The sequence below is a fragment of the Falco peregrinus genome, chromosome 7, assembly GCF_023634155.1.
Source record: "Falco peregrinus isolate bFalPer1 chromosome 7, bFalPer1.pri, whole genome shotgun sequence".
Lineage (NCBI taxonomy): Eukaryota > Metazoa > Chordata > Aves > Falconiformes > Falconidae > Falco > Falco peregrinus.
In genome coordinates, this window is record NC_073727.1 from 90,543,480 (window position 1) to 90,562,319 (window position 18,840).

Here is an 18,840-nt window from a genome sequence, read left to right on the forward strand (position 1 = left end):
CTGGGTGCATTAAGGTCATACACTTGAAACATAAGGAGTGGCCTTGCACTAACAGTCAGTTTAGTGCCCAGTTTATCATTCAGTTTAGTAACTTTGTTGGAGAAATACACACTTTTTTTCTGTTTTAAGATACTTCAACTCAGAACAACACATATTGTGCAAACATATACTGAGACCAGATTCAATGTTTGATTTTTTTAAATCCAGAGTAATTTCTGTCTGTCATGAATGGAGAATTATTCTAGGCTCAAGAGGAATTTAGTCCTTAAAGAAACAAAAAGACTTGGCACACTAAGTCTTGGTTTGAGCTGATGCCTTTTTAATTTGGGGGATACTCCCACTGGTATCAGCTTTCCCATGTAGCTCTGGTAGGTGAGAGTGGAGGAAGCATGCAACAGCCTCTGCAACAGCCACATGGAAGGGGACATGTGGAAAACCATCCTCCATTCGTCTCCCATCCCAAACCCCCCTCTCCCAATGGTCTAACCAAGCCACAACCCCTTTCTTTTTCAAATTTCAGTTGTTATCTGATGGGTGGAGCTGGTAAAGGGAAGGAATACATTTTCCACTTACAATATGAAGCAATTTTCATTGCTCATGTCTTAAGGGATATTTATATACTGAGGGAGAGCTCATCTGATTGATTACTTAGCTGTGAAAATGTGCATCCCTATTTTAGATTTTTTTCCCAATCTTTTAAGAAAACCTCTTTCCTTTTTATATCTGCCTCAAGCATCACTCTTTTCTTCCTACCTTTAAAAACATTGAAAAATAAAGAGTAGTGGACAAAAGAATGTGAACAGAGATGAAGAAAAAAACATTAAGATTGAAAAAGGATCAAGCCAGAAAGTAAAAAGAAAGATCAACAATTTTTTCAAGTAATCTTCTGGTTTTGAATAAGGGCTTTATTTCAGTTTAGATGTTCTTTTCTATAAAATCATTCCAGATATTGTGTGCTAAACTGGACAGAGGCTTTAATTTGCACATATTTATAAACTGAAACAAATTCAGTTGTCCTGAAATTTGGCATGCAAGTTCATATTGGAATATTTTTTTAATCAGTTCTTTTGAATTGTTACTTAGGTTTTTAATCTTAAAATGACATGGTTCCTTTGTTTATAATTTTAAAATCCAATTTAATTATCCTTTTATATTTCTGAAATAACCAGATTAGTCATCTGGATTTGTAGGAGTTACTAATGAGGGGTATTTTAAACAGATGGAAAAAATAAGCTTTACTGTGAGCAGGCAAGAAAAATTTATTTTATCAAGAGGGTTAGTAAAAAATGTACATAAACTACCCATGTGGTAAAAGAAGAACAGAGTGAAAGAAGGATTCAGGTTAAATGCAGTCCTGCTTTGATGTCATCCAACTTTAAAGCTCTCAGAATAACTAATGTATGTTGAAGGAGAGCTGTGTCTCAGTTTCTTGAGTGTGCCACTGCTATCCAGGTGTGTTAAAAGTAATTGAAATGTTTAAAAATTTGTAACTGATCATTGTAAGATGCTACCTCAGAACTTCATTTGCAACATTTGGAGTCGGTATGCGTAATGTCAGACGGTTTGCACTCTGTTGTTTTATGGCAGTTATCTCTGCCCAGCTTGAAGCCATCGGGTAGGAAGGGGAATGCTTCCAAATGATAAATCCTCCCACCTAAATTTTCAGATAGACTGAACTGCCCTTTGGGTAGGTTTAATATTTTCCATTACAGGAAAAGGAACCTAGAAAACTATGGCAAGATTCAGCTCACAATCACAGACATTTACAATTAAGGTTCCCAAATCCAGCTGCAGTTAGGTTTCTAATGATGCGGTTGACATATGTGCTAGGTGTTAGGCTATCATTAAGTCAGTGGATATATAGTCACTAGGGCTTAGAGAGCCATTCAGTTCACCATAATGCAGATCTTGTACTTGGGAATGAATTATTTTCTGAACATGACCAACTGTTTCGACGAGGGGCCTGATTCAGCTGCCTTCTCACAGGGTCTAGCGGTATCTGATGCGCTGTGGAATGGCCCGCTCTGCAAGTGGGTCTCCTGGTTGTCTTGTGTCATCTTTATGGACCTGTTGGATACAGCTTGATACCCCAGGACATGTCAAATGGCATTAGATACCAATGTGTGATCAACTGAACCAAGCCCCATCGTTCGGGGGCTATTCAGTGTGTCTGCAGACACCTATGTGTACATATGTCACCGTCGGCGTCTTGAGCTCTCACTGAGTTTGTTGTCAAACCAAGATAGCTAAAATCTTAAAACATATTAAGAGGTTGGGGACAATCCTAAAGGTAAATCTATTAGGTTATTAGTAGAGTTTTTTGAGTTTAGACACTTTTTCTGACATTATTTACCTTTTTCTCTTCCTGGCCTGGAGCTTCTGGAGAGGTTGAAGGCAGCTGATTCCAGATAGCTGCCATGCACATAAAGGGAAATTTTAAGTACCTGCTTAAACTATTGGAAGCAGAACAATAACCTTCAACACTGAGGAAGCTGAAAGAATAGCTATAGATTAAAACTTCTAGATTTTTGTCATGTCATGAACATTTGAGGTTTTGACTCAAAAACAATAGGAAGCACCTGGCTACTACACAAAATAGTTGTAATGGCATGAACTATTTTTATCTTTTGTTTGGACAACCTTGTCTTACAGAACACTGCCAAAAAACAGCTTCAGAAAAGATAGGAACTTATTTCTCTCCCATATAGTTTATTTCAATAGGTAAGCAGCAAAGTTAAATGCTATACTAAGCTAAAATCTTTTTTCCCCTAAAATAAATTATATATGTCATATATAGTTAAATGTTATTTAAGACTGCATTTAAAATTATAAAGAATTCAGGGATTGGGCAATATTTGCTTATTTTTAATGTCTCTTCTTTTTATGGTTGCATCTACATTTAATACTGAACATGTAGATAGTTTCCCTTTTAAAGCCATGACTACTGTTCGTCTTCTAACATTTTGTCCTGGTTTCAGCTGGGATAGAGTTAATTTTCTTCTTAGTAGCTGGTGCAGTGCTCTGTTGCAGATTTGATGTGAAAATAATGTTGATAACACACAGATTTTTTAGCTGTTGCTGGGTGATGTTTATACCAAGTCAAGGACTCTTCAGTTCCTTGGGCTGCCAGCGAGAGGGCTGGAGGGACATGGGAAACTGGGAGGGGAACAGCCAGGACAGGTGACCCAAACTAGCCACAGGGATATTCTGTACCATGGGACATCATGCTCGGTATGTAAACTGGGGAAAGTTGGCCAGGGGCTGCTCGGGGACTGGCTGGGTGTCAGTCAGCAGGTGGTGAACAATTGTATTGTGCATCGCTTGTTTTCTTTCTTCCCTTCCTTTTGGATTTCATTCCTCTCTTCTCCCTCCTTTTCATTATAACTGCTATTATTGTTATTATCATTATTTTTATTTTATTTAATTCCAGTTCTTAAATTATTCTTATCTCAACCCTTGAGTTTTACATTCCTTTCTGATTCTCCTCCTCATCCCTCTGTGGGAGAGTGTGGGGGTGGGACTGAGCGAGCAGCTGCCTGGTACTTAGCTACTGGCTGGGGTTAAACCATGACACATTTCCAAACCTAGTTTGCTTTCAAACTTCACACAAAGCAAATATTGGAAAGGAAGGTCAAATCTAGTAGAAAATCACGATGCATGTGAAATATGCAGTTTTGTGTCCAACATTTGTGGCTTGGTCCTCAAGCTTTGTCACAAATTTGTCCATTTACAGGTACTTCAGGTTTCATTATTTAAAGGATTCTGGAAAGATTTAGTGTCCTCTTCTATTTTTAAGAAAAGAGAATGCATACTTGAAAATGTATCCTCTGCTAGCTGATGTCACTCTCCAGCACAAGAGGCTAAATTAATTTCTATAAGCCCAAGAACATTATGATGGATGTGTAAGCACTTTTGCTGTCTGACAGTGAGCCTGGGATAGTGCAAGGTAGAAATATACTAATACTTTTTCTGTTTCACATTTTGTAAGGGTTTATAGACATCATAGTCTCCACTAAATTTACACTAAGTCTCACATCCACTAAGTCTTGAAGCTAAGCTATAGCCTAGGGGGAACAGAACAGACTTCTTATCATAGATCACATAAACTCCAATAGTGCTAAAAAACATTCAGGAGCACCTGCATTGGTTTACACCACATTAATATTTCATACATAGGTTCTATGCTCAGAAACAGGCCTGGATATCAACTTCTCAGACAGAAAATCTGAAATTTCCTGATTTTAGAATACAGAAATTTAAAAGATAAAGAACATAAAGAAGCATTAATGACATAAAACTGCATTCTTGAAGATATTCAGATCTTGACTGTACAAAACCTTGAGTAACGTGATCTATGTTGGTTATCTGTAGAGTTGGTAGCTGCACCAGATGACTTCCAGAAGTTCCTTCCAACTTAAAAGTATTTTAGCATGTTGCACATTGGAAAAGCTTCTTACAGTTGATAAAATCTAAAATAATAGCAGCAAATCTTATTAGTTTGTGACAAAAGTGGGTTGTGCTATCCAGGGCTTTTCCATCTACCGGAGCATCACCTGCATCTCCTGTATGACATAAAACAACCTCTGTGTGGTTTTAAAGCCCGAGGGAAACATTTGTGGTGACCTAGTCTGATTGACATCCTTCACCTATTTCTTTCTGGTACACCAGTCATCCCCAGCATTATCAAGGTGTATCCAAACTTGTGTTGATGTCTTTATAGCACCTAGTTAGAAGTGAATATGATACTTTCAGAACTGAATGCCAAGACCACATCTAACCTGAAATATCATTGTTTGCCTCATATGTGTCTCACATAGTCCTACATCTGTGTCAATAAGGAAAAAAAAAAAACCACAAACCTCCAGTTTTTATAGACAGTAGCTCTCCCATGACTGCTCACAAGCCTTGTGGGCTACAGGAAAGGTTTCTGGTATGGCCAGTATGACTGGAAAGGTGGTTGCTTGCTATGTGCAACTGAGAGACTTTACAAGCTGGCTGGTGTCAAGAGTCTGTTTTACATCTCATGGAAGCAGCAGAGGACCTGCTGGGTCAACACAAGACTTCTCTTGCTTAGGCGACTTTTCATGATATTTTTTTTTTTTTTCATGCATACCTCAGATGTAATTTTTGAAGTTTAGTCTTAATTTTATTTTCCTGCTCTATCAATATTGTTTTAGAATTCAGTGTGCTTTGTGTTTCTCTTAAGAATAGATATATTTATCTACAAACCTGAGCTCAGCTAAATTAAAAATAGACATATTTATTTACAAATATTAACTGCATTAAAGTTTGGGTTGAGAAAATATTGCATCTTTGATGTAGCTTAAACTTTGCCTTCTGGTTTTAATCTGTGGTATTTAGAAATATTCAGAAATACCATTTACACCTTGCAAATTTGCTTGCAATCTGAGGCTGTCCAGAAGTCCACTGGGTTTAGGAAAAAAAATCATAGATAATAAGAAAGCAAGCCTGAAGGGTAGTGTTAAAAGAAACAAATATCTCTAATATTTTTGGCAATTCCTCATGCCAGAAAAAACTAGCAAGGGGAAAAATAACAGCTAGGCTGAACTGACATGTGAATTGGAAAGGCTAGATAGCTGTTATGTTGTGGGTGGGTCCTTCATACTTCTGAAGTTATAATGTTTTTATTTAAAGACCAAATTAGATTTCTAGGCATGTATGGTATATATCAATTTAAAATTATTGGAGTTCTTCATATTGTTAAGAGTGCTTCACTTTGAAAGAGTGAGGCTTTCCTGTAAATACCAAGTAAATTGCTCTGCAAGTCCAGAATCTTTGATCACCTCTGCATTGAAATGCTTATGAAAGATGCTGTAGTGAAGATGCTGTAGTGTTCCAATAATTTTACAGCTCTCTGATTCATACGCCTAGAACCCCAATAATTTCTAAATTGAATAAGTTTAATTATTTTCAAAATCTGTGTGCAATATTAATTGATTTAAGATCATTCTTCAGCTTTTCATTTTTTAATTTACAGAAAAAACCCCAAACCAAAAAACTCTTATTTTTTCTTTTTTTCTTTTATAAAGACCAGCTCTTTCCTCTGCAGGCCGGGAGACATTATGAGCTAATTCAAACATTTCACTTTTAAAATGGAAATTGAACCAAATTCTCTCCAAATAGCACCGATGATGGCTGGGGGAAAAAGAAGGGGTGGGGGGGGTGGGGGGGGGGTGGGGGCGGGGGAAATCACGGGCTCAAAAGCCGAGAAAATACAAAGTAAGAGGCTGTCAGTGATCCTTGCTGGGAAAAGTGTGAAGAACAAGAAACATATTGTCACTGTTCAGATGCAGTCAAGGTGAAGTGGGGAGGCTGAATGAAAGTTGCAACAATGTGACAAAAGAGAGACACAGCTCCATTTAGTCGGGGATGGAGGAGAGCAGGAGGCACAGAAGGCTAGTTCACGTGTTGCTTCTAAGCTGATTTTTGCTGTCATTTTATCATACAATTTCAGAAGGAAATGATGTATGCCCTTTTGTATCGCCTGACTTTGCCTTCTAAGAACAAAACTTAGTTACTTTCTCACAAGTGACCTTGTTCTTTTTTTAACACATGGCAGTAGTTTACATAACTTCCGGAAGAAAACTCCCATCACTATTGCTTGTTAGCAGTAGAGCCTGCTCTTGCGTTTCTTTCCAAACACATGTGCTGGATGGTCTTTGTTCCCAGTGGGTCACTGCTTCAGAATAAACAAGGGCAAAAAAGAAGCATCCCAGGAGAGGAAGCACTCCAGCCTGCCAGGGTTCCCTGAGGCTCTACCCCCTGTTGCCATGAATCGCACACAGAGATCACCCTGCTTACACTGCCCACCTGGAAACCCACACCTGCCCCTCTGGTCCTGCCTGGGGAGCTAGAACGGGCCCCACATAGGGCCTCACCAAAAGAAAGGGGAGGACATGAGTTTCAAAAATATTACCACCTAAACGGAGTACAGTTACGCTGATGTACGAAAAGAGAAAGGGACTGGGAAATGTACTGCCCTTGTGCAGGTACTTCAGCACTAAAGCAGAAATTGCTGTGGAGGCAGGACAAAGAAGCAGCAGACCAGGGAAGAAAGGTTTTAAGTTATTTCACAAGTGTTTTACTAAGGAGGTAGCCTGGAAATGTGGAAAAAATTGGAGATTTGCAAAACACAAAACAAGACATGTTCCGTCATAACATGTGCACTTTCAGTCATTTAAGAGAAACCGAGTGTAGCCTTTCTGTGTAATATCTTCCACTGGAAAAGCAGGTCTGCATTTTTTGTTGTTTTACTTGTTAAAAGCTGTCAGGTACCTCAGGAGATACTCAGATGACGACAGCTGCTGTGGTTTTGGACAGGGGTTTACAGCTCTCTGCTCCTGATGCTATAGTAGTGGGGCTTGTGACCCTTTTCTGCTGCACCTGTTATCCATATAGCATATGTTTATGTCTCTGTAGTGAAGGGTTTATGCTATCTCAGAAGGTGAGCTCATGCTAGTGTTTGCAGCTGGAGGGCAGCGGATGGTCTCCCTTCAGCTTTGCTTTCAGAGATGTAGCTTCCAGCAGAGGGGTAGGGTGATTTCATAGCACTGTGAAGCCGATATCATCAGTTCAAACACATCTTACCAATGTGGAAACTGAGTTTGGAAGGGCTGCTGTTATTTAGGACACTGTGTTCTCCAATATTTTGAGTGAATCATTAGTCTTAAACATAATTATAAACAAAACTTACAAAGCTAAAAATGTGATTTGGAAATCTGTTAAGAATAATCAGGCTCAAAAACTCCTCCTGGACTTTTTGTGGCCAGTACCTGAACCTATGGGGAGAATGATTTGCTGCTTTGCTGCTGTAACAGGAAACATTTAGTGAAACTGCTATTTCCCTTGTTCCTTTCTATTTAAGGCTCCTCATTTTTTATTTTCTTTCAGTTTTCTTTCTTTATCCCTGCTCCTCACGTTTCTAGCTTTTTTATCCTTTTTTTCTTAGCTTTTCCCCAAACTCATGTTCTTTTTCACTTTACCATCCTAGACTTTCTACTGTTTTTCTATTTGAAATCTTGTAAATCCTTTCCATCTTTCCTGCAGAAACTCCCTGGTGCAAGGCCTTCACAAACCATTGCTACCCTTCTTGCGGTGGCTCACTTCTGGCTGAGATCTTGAGCTGTTACAAAAGTTCTTGTCGGCACTTCTGACAGGAAAATTTGGCAGGGTGTATCTGCCTCTGGTTCAAATGCAGGGTAATTGCATTTCAGCTTTCTGATTACTTGAGATTTTTGAGAGATTTTTGTGGACAATCTCTCTGATTGTCTACTAAGCAATGCACAAACTACAGGGTATGCAAATAGTATTCATGTAATTTTCAAATTTGCATAATCAGTGGTCTCAGACAACAATTAGTATTTCACTAATATCCAAACAAACATAATTTTCCAAATTATACAAAACTCAATCAGAAATTACATTTTCTTGTGTGTAGTGGCCTGTTGGAGGATATCAAATACCTAAGAGAATAAAGATTATTTTTGTTAATTTGAGGATTAGTACTCCCAGCAAGTTTTAATTTACATAGATACAAAAAGAATAAGTAAGTTAAAAATAATTCAATAACTTTTTCTAAGGGTATCTCTTCCTGTTATAGAGTTCGCTGCTACATAACACCAAAAATTTAATTGGCATTTTGGAGTGCTTTTTAAAAGGTAATCTTTATTGATCTCATTTCAGTGTAGCCTGAATTTTGAGAAACAGTGTTCCAAAAGGTGGGTTGGCAGGTAAATTGGTCCATTATGTGCATTGGTGCATTAGGACCAATGCAAACTGGCGCATTAGGTCGTTCAGAATTAGTGAAAGACAACTGAAAGACCATGCTGGTTTTGACTGGTTCCTCCAGACTGCAGTCCTTCATCTTCAAAAGCAAGAGAGACCTCATATACCATCAATCATCGCTGTTGTGTTTAGTACTCAACAGATTGAAATTTGCTGTTTTCAGATACTACACACCAGTACAAACCCCATTATGTGTGTTACATTTCAATGAGAGAGGAACACTTGACTCTGGTTTGCTGCCTGTAGTTGTTTCAGACACATTTATAAAGAGATGTCTTCCTATGGGAACTATAAATCACACATTACCTTTTAGCTATGCCATATTTTAAAATAATGTTAACATGTTAAAATAAAGGTCTGTGTATTGTTCATAATGCACACACTTTCCTTGCTGTGTTATGTACAGAATAATCCATATACCACCCATACTGGAAGTGGTTATTAAATATGCTGGCTCGGTTTACTTGTAGCTCTAATACACTTCTGTAACGAGGGACTACTTGTAACATCAAAGCATGGGGAGACATTAGCTCTTTTCCCCTATAGCCTCTGACCTGAAAGCTTTGCTTTTTATCTCTATATAAAAGGAAAATATTCTTTTCAAAGAAGCCTGGCTAGAGTGTGGATATTTTCTCCATTGTAGAATAAGAGCCTGTGAAAGTAATCTACAATTTTTCATCTTTGTTCAGAGTATTGTTTCTTTTTGGACATTATGCCTCTTTGAGAGTGAAAACTCTTGCTTTCAAGTAATAGTGACTGGAAAGTGCTTTCTAAATCCTGAGGTACTTCTGTTTTCTGTAACCCTGTAAGTCTGAAGAAAGGCAACCAAACATTTCTATTTTTAAAAGAAATAAAAAAGAGACATATTGTGTAAGAGAAAGAAAATAAAGTTTTAGAAATAATTGATACTCAAAATAATGGGTAAGACCCGGAGACAATTAATTATATGCAGGGCTTGTAAGGGAGCCAACATCTGGCAAATCTAAACTCTGTATTTTAACTTGCAGATTTTTATTTTTTTTTTTTTTTTAAAAAAGATATTATATAGCAAGTGATGTTTCTCAAGTTGATTTGGGTTTTTAAATCTATGGATTGGATCATCTTTGCTTCTGACTTTGTATGCATCAGATTTTTTTGTGTGATCTATCTTGTCTTGCTTCAGCATTTTAGGATTCTTTACCTTTTGGCTTTTGGATTCTTAACTTGAACTATCTTAGGGAGGATATGGTCTTCAGAAACAGCTAAGTACACACTGTCAGAAAATTTGGCTGATGTATGCACAATTATTTTTGAGTATTGGCTCCCTTGTTCCCAGGCAATCACAGGGAATGGGGCACTGACTTAACCAAACATAGGTGCAGTAAACAGGGAAAGGAAGGATGAGCACAAATGGGCACATCATGTCATGTATTGTTGGTATTCTGCCAGTTATAAATACGTTTCAAGCCTAAATTTTCAATTAACTGCCAAATAATTTCCTAAACCCATAGGCACTGTTAGTATTACAGAAGCTGTACATTCCCATACTTGTATGATCTGGACTCCAAGGTTTCTAATAACATTTGAAACTTTTTTTTTTTACCTGTAATTATTTGTTGCAAGGACTCTTTCCTTAGAATCCTACAAAGAAATATAAGAAAGGGGTCAGTTGTTTTTCTTTATGTAATTATTTATACTAAGTCTATTTTAAAGGTGGGTTTGTTTGAAGCTTTTCTTTTCTTTTTGCCTATTTTCAGTCTATGACACTTAACTGACAGCAGTGTTAAGTCAATGAAAATTCACTGATTTCTTGGATGCTATAAGAAGGTGGGCCTTCTTATAGGTATGAACAGTTTCTGTGATGTGGGTGTTTTACAGTTTAACCTGGGCTTAATTGCTTTTCCACACACATTCTAAAAATTGCTTAGTCAGAGGAAGGGTAGCACAGTCTGATTCTGATATAATGGCATAAGTAAAAAAAAATTAAAAAAAAAAAGCTACTCAATTTTCTCTGCAAGATTTCATATGAATAAATTAGTTTCAGACTTTCTTCTGCTGGAAATAAGCTGAAACACTTGTTATGATTTTTAATAAAGGCGCATCATTTTGTTATACCTGTAGAATTGCAGACTAGCATATATTTTCAAGCATAAATATATTTATCTAAAACATTACAGAACTGCATTAGTGTATGTTCTATAAAGTGTCCTGTTGCATTTTTTAAATAAATTGTTTTTCTTTGTTTTTGAACTAAACAGAGAAAACTTTTTCTTGCAGAGTTAATTTCCTTGATAGGAGGCACATATGCGTCAAGTTACACATATTGTATCCCTGTGTTAGACATAATAGCATCTATGTCCCTAGTATGCTTTCCAGGAATCTCATAAACAGAAAGTAAGATGGAGAAGGAAAGAGCAGCATTTGTGGGTTGGCTTTTTTCCCCAGACTGTAATAATCAAAATCTTAGAAAATTCAAAATATTTTTCAAAATGTAAATGTGAGTAAATGACGTGTTACACTTGTCTAGATAGTTAAAAGAATCTGAAACCTTCTGCCAAAAATTATTATTTTAGCTTGCATTCAACTAATATGCCAACTTATGGTTACTTACATTTTACTCCTGTTTGCTACAGGTGACATGGGTGAATATCAGACAGCTCATTATGGAGACAAGCATGCTGCATTCCCAAAGTAGGATGACAGAACAAGTCATGGTATGTATTGTAATTTCAGTGCTACGATACATCTTCAAGCTGTCTGAGGTAAAATGCTTACTAAGCACTGCATTGGGGCTGTCAGATTGCTTCATGGGGTGGTAATTAAATTGAGGCAGTTCTACCGTTCATGTTGTGGAACTAAGCCAGAATTATCTGTAACCTAAAAATATCCTACTGTAGATTGCCTGTTGTAGCAGGAACACATCTTTTTGCATATATATTCTCTGTCGTGGAAAACATCCTATTTCTCACTGGTTTTTCTCACGTCCATTGGCTGCAGGGGAGGAGAGCTGTTTTGTCGCTGTACTGGTTTAAGTCTGATGGAAACCAGTCATCAAAGCTGGTATCTCGTTTAAGACTGCAGACACTTGGGCTGGGTTCCAGTTGTGTCTAATGGGGATAAAGGATTGACGGTCGTTGTGGCCAAAGATGACGTTAAAGTCTCCTGCCTGATTTACGGTGTTCTCAGCCCTTATATAATTTAGCATAGCCAGGGGCCCGCTGGGCTGCAGTGGCTGTTGCCTCAGAAATAAAGCTCAGTGCATGTGAGGAGGCGATGTGATAAACGAAGAGGGAGATGCTTCTGGTTGTTTCTGGAGACTAGCTGCATGTTTAAAATGCGCAGGAGCTGCCGTGCTGGGTGAAACCAAGGATCCCGTCAGCTCAGCAGTCTGTCTTTGGCAGTGCTCTGGTATTCTGCCCTGAAAATCAGTGCTAATCCGGAGTGACCCCGGCTCTGATGCAGCGCCCTGGGTGGAGCATCCTAGCACTGCCAGAGTGTCCTCCTATGGAAATACTATCTCGCTCATGTTCTTCCTGAGACAGGGTGATGAAAATTGCAGAAAGCATTAGTGATACAGGCACAAAATGGTCTTATACAGCAGCATGAATGTGTTCTTGTTTTCTTCTCTGCTTGTTTCTTAGTGAATCCGGACTTTCTGAAATTTATAAGGTACCTAAAAGCTTGTAGTGAGATAGGCATACACATGCAAAACAGGTTTTGAGTGTACAATGTGGAGGAACTGTTAATGGGTTATCTGGAAATAGATGATATCTCCTGCAAAAACTATAGTTAAAGTTGTTCTTTTCTTGATGAAACAGTGGTAAATGTGAATGTACGATGAGAAATGCTGAAAATCACTGTTGCAAGATTCAGAACATGATAAGAAAAGGTTGTAAGGAGAAAACAATGTCTTGAAAAAATGTGCTGTAACGCTTGTCCCTTTCCAAACTAAAAAAAAAAACAAAACAACAAACCAACAACAACTACGGAAGTACTTAAACTGATGTTCAATAAATAGATACATTAACCAGGAATCTGTTAGAAAGGAAAGAAGTTGCGAAGGGTGACTTTACTCCATGGGCTCTCAGTTCATCAGGGTCTACCCACAGCCAGAAGAGAGAGAGAGAGAGAGATGGATTCCTATGGGGTAATTCAGAATAAGAATCTCAACTGACTGGGCTCTCACCTTGAAGCATAATTTGTCATCAAAGGATATTGTGACAGGAGACAGTGCAACTGTTTCATTAACAAGATTTCTTATACTGTTCTCTGATTATGAAAAGGCTTTTTATTGTTGAAATCTGCAGTTTGATTTTTTTGTTTAATATATGTATGAATCTGGCTCAAATATCTTGTACTCACGAATATGACTTTTGGAAGATACAATTTTCCTTATTAATTCATAATTTCCCTCTGATTATTGAATTTTGAAGCACGTTTTCTCCTTGCTTATTTGTCGGGATTTTTTGCCTCTGGTAAACTACGCTATATACATGTTCACATCCTTTGATTTTACTGCTGTTTTTCCTGGTCCCCTTGTTATATTTGCTTTCTTCTGTTTGATCTATTATACTCAATGAACAACGGTTTCCACTTAGACTACACTTTATGCTTGTTCGATTTTTAAATAGTGTATCGTAATGGCATTGGTGATATTACACTGAAGTCCCTCGTCCTGCAAAGGCTGATTTGTGTTATTCACTTTGTGCAATGTGAACAGTCCCTTTGGAGTTTAAGAGTTACACGCATGGACGTGAAGCTTTGTGTGCTAATTGGTTTTAGTGGGCTCATTTTCAGTATAACAAAGCCCCATTTTAAGGACTGTTGCTCAAATCTGAAAATGCACTTTTCACTGGAAACAATTGTAAAAAATATGTCCTCAGCTGGGAACCTAGAGAATGGAATTTTAATTTGGAGTAAATTAAGCATTTATCTTGAGGGATACCTGTTGACCAGCCATATTTTATGGCTATCTGACAATCTTCTATACTTTTGAAACATAGAAATAACTATTTTTGTAGTAATGCTTTTACAGTTGCATTTCATAGCATAAAGCATGAAGCAGTATAAGTGATGCATTTGATTTTTTTCCCCACATTCTTCTACTCAGAAGAAAGCAGCTAGAATAACAGGCAGTAATTAGCTTTCATCCAAATTACGTATGAAATTTTAGTCTGTAGACTCATTGGGCCTATGTCAGCCTGAAGATTAAAGGCTTCTTAACTGCATAGTGACACAGCGGGCTGAGCAAGCTGTGAAGGAGCTGGTGGGGTTTGTTCTATAATAACTGATACGTGGATCACTGGAAGAGTCTGGATTTCTGTGTCCAATCCAGACAAACAGAAGTCTACCTCATTGTATCCATCTGTTTTACTAGATCACCACAAACTGGGGTCCACAATGTAGCTGACACAATTTCTGTGGTGCTGGAAATACATTATTTATTGAGATGTTAGATGCATACACCCCAATAACTGCTTTTGGCAGCATGCTACAGCTTACTAATTAATTTGGTTGCCTTTTGGACAGATTTTGTTTGCTGCTGTGGATACAATCAATGGATTTCAGGTGTTCTACAGTCAAGGCAACAGCTGTGCATAATGTGCTCTGAAGTCGTATTGAGATTATCCTTCAAGCTTGGTTATTAGCACAAGCAGGAAAATATTCTAAAGCATTTATAGAGAGCCTGTAAGCAGTGAACTGTATTGTCCTCCACTGGAGGAAACCTAAACATATCCAAGCAAAAACGAATTGACCTCAGATAACAACTCCACCTTCTCATCTTGGGACAGTCAAAAATTTCTTCAGCTGTAGCAGACTGCCATCGTGGCTTTCCATCACCTAGTATCCAGGATGCCAATCTTCAATTAGTCTTTAACACTTTAATGCCTTAAATTACTTATTCCTTCTGTCAAACCTACCATTTGCATCTGATTTAAAATAATTTCCGTTTCTAACCAGTCTGTGAGTTCAACTAGTTGTTTTTTTCTTTACTTGTAAATAAAACTAGGTCAATTCCAGTTCAGTTCAGGTACAAAATGAGTTAGATGGTGCAGATATCACTGCTGTAACATAGAAGATGTTTGGCCATCTGGAGACCACAACATGCCCTCAGACTGGACAAAGGGAGGTTCCCAGCAGGCTCACTTTCTCAGTTAGTATGAAAGAGTACTAAATAGGAAGTTTAGTGAATAATATTTCATATTTAAGTTTGATGCTTTTTTTCTGTTTCTTAAAGACATGTTCTGAAGAATCCTGGGTTGAGGGAGGAGGAGGAGAAGATACAAATTTATAGTTCACGTCTGTTATTTGTGCCTAGAGTCTTTCCTGTTGGAAAGAAGAAAGGATGGGCAGATTCAATGGGTACCATATTTTGGATAATTTCATCTCTCCACGTTAATTTTCAAAATATTGATGAGTTTGGATAATATTTCAATGAATCAGCTTTGCAGAAATATCATCAATGCAAGTAATGGTGATAGGAGCTCAGCGGTTAAACAGACTTAGAAAAATGTTTTGAGGGTAATATGGGATACACTGTTATGGGTGTCCTGGTAGCAGATCCTTTATTTATATCACAAACTTGACTGGACTTCATAAGAATGGAAGTCTATACTTTTGTATCTTTTAAATCAAAGAGGTAGCAAGACATACTGGAAATAGTACTCTTGAGTTTTAATAGCCTCTCTAAAACATTGCCAGTGATAGGTTGTGCAATTCTTTTAGCTTCCATGTTCCCCTTATGTCGTTTGCCCAATAAGGATGAACTAGAAATTTTATTAGAAATACTGTGAGTACCATTGTACTTCAAAATTTCTTTAAATGAAATCAGAAGGTGTTTTCTCCTAATAGATACTTTGCAGACAGAAATCAATTAGTCTGATAGTGTTACTGTTCTCCAAAATGGAATTGTATTGTACCAGTTTGATGTCTTATAATTGCACACTCTATGGTTCTGTGACTCTTACCTCTCCCTTAGTCTGTGAATTTGAAACCATCAGGAAGATGTCAGATTGGTATGAGTATTCTTCAGTGATAAGAACAGTAATTGTTGTAGGGAGACTTCTTAATCTTGGGTCACTCAAATCCCTTTTAAAGACAGCAGGTGCTCTCCAGAACAAGCATTAACAAGAAGAGATTATGAGGTAACCTGTTGTTCTTTATATCTCAGCATCTTATGACAAAGCTTACCATCAGCCAGTGTGTTCAGCAGCCAGTCACTACAGTGAAAAAAATCAAATGTGACTCAGGAAGGGACTAACGTTTTCAATACTAAAGGGTAGATTAATTTTAAAGGCTGAAAACTGAGAACTGTTACAGAGAAATTTATATCAGATAATTACAGGAGTCAACTATAAAAGCAAGAAACAAAATAGCAGAGGGTAAAAAAAATGGAGCTGCAGATATCCAGTGTGATGCAATCAGAAAGAAATTCTGCTTCCTCAGAAATCAAAATCCAAACCTGAGTCTTGCCAGATTTGTGTCATGTTGCAACTTTCTTTTTCATTCTACCCCCCATCTTCCCTACTGTGGCAAATATAGTGAAAGCGAGTTAGTCATTCATATTATCAGACTCTAGCATGCTAACAGTGTGACTTCATACCTATGTGCTTGTGCTGTTGGCTGCTTATCATTTACAGGGTGAACTCGTGAAGCTGAATGTGCTCAGGGTATAACAGAGCTCTCCCAAGTATGATCACAGTGGAGCAGAACTGTCTGTTATTTTCAGCTCCCAAACTTTTATGAATTTCTGGATCCAAATACCAACTACATTTTGTTACAATAAGATTTCGCTATCTAATCCTGTCCATTTCCATCAAGATCATGATGCAAAATTATTTGAGTAGAGTAAAGCACGTCTATGGCAGTCTTTGTGAGGTCGAGAATTAAGCATAGGATAAATCACTGCATTCAAATAATAAAGCCCACTTTCAAAAGCAATTCATGAAAAGATTTTTTGAAGGTATTTTGATGCAGGAGTGTACTTAGCACTTTCTAAGAGCACGCTAATCTCAGTGAGTGTTAGGGACTTAACCCTTCTTCATTCTACTTTGAAAAAAAATCAGCTAGGTGCCTATCTCTGCCTCTAAGTTCCAAAATACTTTTTTAAAAATCTGGCCTTTGATAACCCAAATCCTCTTGCCTTTTAGTAAGGCTTTTCATCCTGAATTCTAGATCCTCATAGGTTTTGAAGGTCTCACTCTCTTAAATTAAAATGTAAGTTAAAGGCCCAGGTACTTCTGAAAAGCTGAACCTTGGTGCTCAGGTCACTTCTGAAAATGAATGTTTGACTACTAATCCCCTCAGGTACTTGTGAAATATTTTCCTGTCACATCTGAGAAACTGTTCTAGATGAATTTACTTTGTTATACACTTGCTTTGTCCTGAAGACTGCCTATCAAGTTTGTGTAATATTGTAGATAATATTTAAATGTTTTTTTTACAAGAAGAATGACAATATTTGGTGGGTTTTTTTAAACTGAAAAATTGTAAGTAGAACAAAAATATATATTTATGCCTTCAGCAGGCAAATGTTTTTTTTAATGGAATTTAAATAAATGGAATTTTTATGATGAAAAAAGCAACAGTAAAAGCAGTGATTATGTTTTTCATAGCTCATTTGCCTCCCTTGCCCTGCAGATCTTGTACAGAAGGAAAATGAGATCCCTGGTGAAGCCTACAATGTCAATGACTCTGAAGAAGGACTCAGAGACCCATTGGTGTTTAATGACCCTTATTGGCCTCCACAAAAGAAACTGGTATGATCTACTAAAAGAGACATATGGTTCTTTAGAAATATAGAGGAACACAGTTTTCTTCATGGGTAAACACTGTAGTCAAGCATTTCTAAACACTGCCTGGTTTTAGATGACTGCTCTTAAAACGGCTGTCCAAATTTGGTGAGGAATTGCATTAATTTTTCATTAGTACTTGACCAACAACAGAAGTATTTTACCAATACCACAATCATGAACTTTTAATGCTATTTTTAGTCTGCAGTATCATATCAAACTAAACAAAACACAACTGATAAGAAAGCTAAACAAAACAATGAAGAGCAGCTAGACTGTTTTATCAGGCATGGGCACATTATATAACGCAATCACGTGATATCCCAAAGTTATAGGTAAGTGTTGGAACATGATAATGTTTCTGTATTAATTCCTTCATTAAAGTAAAATACATATTGTGAGAATCTTTATTGCAACTGGAGATGAGACAGTGGCAACTGAGGGAGATTGAAGTAGCAAGTGAAGGAAGGGAAGGGAAGGGAAGGGAAGGGAAGATGAAAAGAAAAGCAAGAAGGGGAAAGAATGAAAAATAACGGGAAACCTCAACATTTAATGGCAAAAGAAAACAAAAAAATCATTTCACAATGAAGAAAACAGTACTGGAGATTCAGCTAGGATGATATAAGAAACAAATAGAAAAAAACATACTGCAGTCATATCACAGAATAAACTATAATTTATTATAATATATATATTATATATGTATTATATAATAAATATATAGGACTAGAACCTATTGTATGAGTAGACTTCAGCTGCAGGCAGTGATAAAATGCTGAATATACCTTAAATGCTCAGTAGATACTCCGATGTAGAAAAATTCTGATGGGCAATGTATTTTTTGCTTCTTTCTCTAACTTGTCCCCAGGAAAAGACCATCTGTATGACAGACACACCACTGATATCTTTCACTGGCTTTAGAGATGCTGTACTTGGGGTAAAACACAAGTACAGAGTCTCTGTTTCAGTTTCTTTAAGGGGTGTGCTTATTTTCTAACCTTGAACCATCCAGAGGAGGAAATACATTGAGCTGTTGGATTTGTTCTAGTGACTAATTTATCTTTTCACACGCATTTGTAAAAACAATATGATTGGTTCTTCTAGCTTATAACTTTTTCCTACTTTAGTATACTTCTCAATGCTCTTTACAAGGGGTGGAATTGAATCTGGCCATTTTTTAAAAGTTCCATGAGAAGTAACAATTTACGTAAACCAAGATTCCTCTTGAATATCAATTTAGCAGCTTGAAGTAATGTACTTGTCA

At 37.3% G+C, this 18,840-nt stretch overlaps 1 long non-coding RNA gene across 1 annotated transcript in view; it reads left to right on the plus strand.

Annotated features, from left to right (window-relative positions):
* LOC114012014 (uncharacterized) overlaps positions 1-17,510 on the plus strand; it is a 101,554-nt gene extending 84,044 nt beyond the window's left edge. Inside the window, exons 2-3 of the long non-coding RNA XR_003554190.2 lie at positions 11,418-11,498; positions 17,425-17,510. This is a non-coding gene — a long non-coding RNA (uncharacterized LOC114012014). The remainder of the gene's footprint in view (positions 1-11,417; positions 11,499-17,424) is intronic.
* Positions 17,511-18,840: the final 1,330 nt, after the last annotated feature.